Below are 3,075 nucleotides of genomic sequence, written 5' to 3'. Positions count from 1 at the left end.
GGCAGGGCATGTGTATGTGCATACACAAAAGGAGACTGGAGAAGGGATTGTGACATGACTGTCCCCCTTGAGGGTGATTTCTCGCCTTGTTTTTGTTTTTTTAAGGATTATTTATTCTATTTACCTTTATTTATTTATTTCATTTGACCAGAGAGAGAGAGAAAGTGGGATTATTTATTCCATGTTTCTTGGTCTCTTTCTAGCACTGGCTGGAAAGCATATGCACCCTCCAGAAACTGTTTTTAAAAAGAGAGTTTTAGGGCTGGCCACTGTTGTGGTTAAGGGCGCTGGGCCTCCCACGTGGTCAACTGCAGTTTGAGTCCTGGACCTGGCGGCTTGCTTTCTCACTCTCTCACTCTGTCTCTCTCTGGTCAAATTAAAAACAAATAAAGAAATAGATAAAAATTAAATAATTATTTTTAAAGAGAGATTTTGGGGACCAGCAGGTGGTGTGATAGTTAAGGTGCTGGACTCCCACATGGCCAACCACAGTTTGAGTCCCAGACCTGGTGGCTTGTTTTCTCGCTTTCTCTCTCTCTCTCTCCTCTCTCTAGTCAGATTGAAAATAATAATAATAAATAAAATGAAATAATTATTTTTAAAAAAGAGAGACTTTGGTTGTACAAAAGGAAAAAATGGTTAGCGAAAATGAAGTAATTACCCAGAGATAAAATTTATTCTATTTCTGCTAGATATTAAGGGTTGTATTTAAGTTGATGGTGGTTAAGGCACTGGACACTTCCACATGGCCAACCATGGTTTGAGTCCCAGACCTGATAGCTTGCTTTCTCACTTTCCCTCTTTCTCTCTCTGTGTCTCTCTCCAGTCAAATTTAAATAATAATAATAATAATAAAATGAATGAATAAATAAAATTGAATAATTCTTTAAAAAAAAGAAAAACAGAGAGAGAAACTCATCATGACTTTCCCGATAACCTAATAACACATAGTATAAAAATAATGAAACAAATACTAATGGGTTCAGCCTACAGTCTGGTAGTTAAAAGAGTTGGGTCCTGGGGCCACTACATGGCATGGTGATGAAGGCACTGGACTCTCATGTGGCAGACCGTGGTTCAAGTCTCAGACTTGGCAGCTTGCTTTCTCACTTACCCTTTCTCTCTCTCTCTGTTTGTGGTTAGAACATGTGCCCATTTGTTGTGATTTTAAAAATACAAAAAAGAGGGACCAGCAGTTAGCGTAATGGCTATGTTGCTGGACTCCCACATAGTCGACTGCGGTTCGCGTCCTGGACCCGGTGGCTTAAAACTCATGCCAGGTGCATGTGTGTGTGTGCCCAAGACCCGAGAGGAGAATGGAGGAGAAGGGATTGCGGCGGGGCCATCCCCTCTGGGGGGTGATTTCTCGCTTTCTGTCTCTCTGCCTCCCTCTGTCTGTCTGGCGAGCAAACACGCCCTACAACAAAAACCTCTTTAAAAAAAAAAAAAATACAATAAATAAGATAAATAATTCTTGGGGCCAGCAGATGGCATAATGGTTATGTCACTGGACTCCCATACAGTCCAACCAGGGTTTGAGTATGGCATTTGGCAGGGCATGTGTATGTGCATGCCCAAAAACCCAAAAGGAGACTGGAGAAGGGATTGTGACATGACTGTCCCCCTTGAGGGTGATTTCTCGCCTTGTTTTTGTTTTTTTAAGGATTATTTATTCTATTTACCTTTATTTATTTATTTCATTTGACCAGAGAGAGAGAGAAAGTGAGAAAGTAAGCTACCAGGTCTGGGACTTGAACCACAGTTGGTCATATGGGGTTCCAGCATCTTCAACTACCACGCCACCTCCCGGCCACTCACTTTCTGTCTCTGGCAAGGGCACATGCCCAATAGCAAAAATCTCTCTTTAAAAGAGTTTAAATAAATAATTTTTTTTTTTGAGAGGTTTTTGCTATAGGGCGTGTGCACTCACCAGAAAGACAGAGACATAGAGCCAGAAAGCGAGAAATCACCCCCCAGGGGGGATGGTCATGCTGCAATCCCTTCTCCTCCATTCTCCTCTCGGGATCTTAGGCACACACGCACATGCACCCGGCGTGAGTTTAAGCCACTGGGTCCAGGACTTGAACTACGGTCGACTACATGGGAGTCCAGCGACATAGCCATTACACTAACTGCTGATCCCAAAATAAATCATTCTTAATGGGGTTGGGGGGAGATGGGGACAGCTGGATCCCATACAGCTGAATGCTTAGTTTGAGTCCCAGTTCCAGAGGCTTGAAAAACACACCATGCACATGTGCGTGCAATGCCCAGCATCGCTACAAAAAGGAGAGATGGAGGAAAAGGGACTGTGCATGACCACGCCCGTATGGGTGCTTTCTTCTCCCACTCTCTCTCCCTGTCTGTCTCTTTCTGGTGAGTATACTGACCCTTTGGCAAATTAAAGAATAAAATAAAACAAATACTCAGGTTTCCATTATTCATTATTACAGATCAGTACCTATTTCCTTATGTCCCCTGCCCCAGGCTTTTTCCCTTTTCTTCCTCCGTAAAGGTAACCATTATCGACTTTCTGTTTTAATTTTACTACATGATGTGTACCACCTGCCAAATAATGAATAAAGTGGGAGGTTTTTTGCTTTAAATTTTATATAAATTATATCATGCTAGATATAATAGTTTTCATTCAGTATTAATGTTTGAGACTGGTCTACACTTACTGCAAGTGTAGTCTATTCTTTTTATGGCTATATGGTGTTTCATTGTATGCCCATAATCTGTCCACTGTTCTGTCAGTGGGTATCTGAATTTTTTTGTTAATAATTCATACTCTACTACTGTGAACATTGTTACATGTATTTCTCAGTGTGCATGTGTGAGTATTTTTCTGTTGGATCATTGGAAAAGTCATGATATATTTTTGCATAAAAAACACATCATAGGGAACCAGCAGTTGGCGTAATGGCTATGTCACTGGACTCCCACGTAGTCGACCGTGGTTCACGTCCTGGACCCGGTGGCTTAGAACTCACGCCGGGCGCATGTGCATGCGTGCCCAAGATCCCAAGAGGAGAATGGAGGAGAAGGGATTGCGGCGTGACCATCCCCCTTGGG

The 3,075-nt window shown here is 42.3% G+C and overlaps 1 protein-coding gene across 5 annotated transcripts in view; it reads left to right on the top strand.

The window, feature by feature from the left end:
• DAP3 (death associated protein 3) overlaps positions 1–3,075 on the top strand; it is a 59,754-nt gene that overhangs the window by 23,290 nt on the left and 33,389 nt on the right. The gene's annotated exons all lie outside the window — the stretch shown is intronic.

The sequence above is a fragment of the Tupaia chinensis genome, unplaced genomic scaffold, assembly GCF_000334495.1.
Source record: "Tupaia chinensis unplaced genomic scaffold, TupChi_1.0 Scaffold000374_1, whole genome shotgun sequence".
NCBI lineage: Eukaryota > Metazoa > Chordata > Mammalia > Scandentia > Tupaiidae > Tupaia > Tupaia belangeri.
This window is presented reverse-complemented; position numbering and strand designations above follow the sequence as displayed.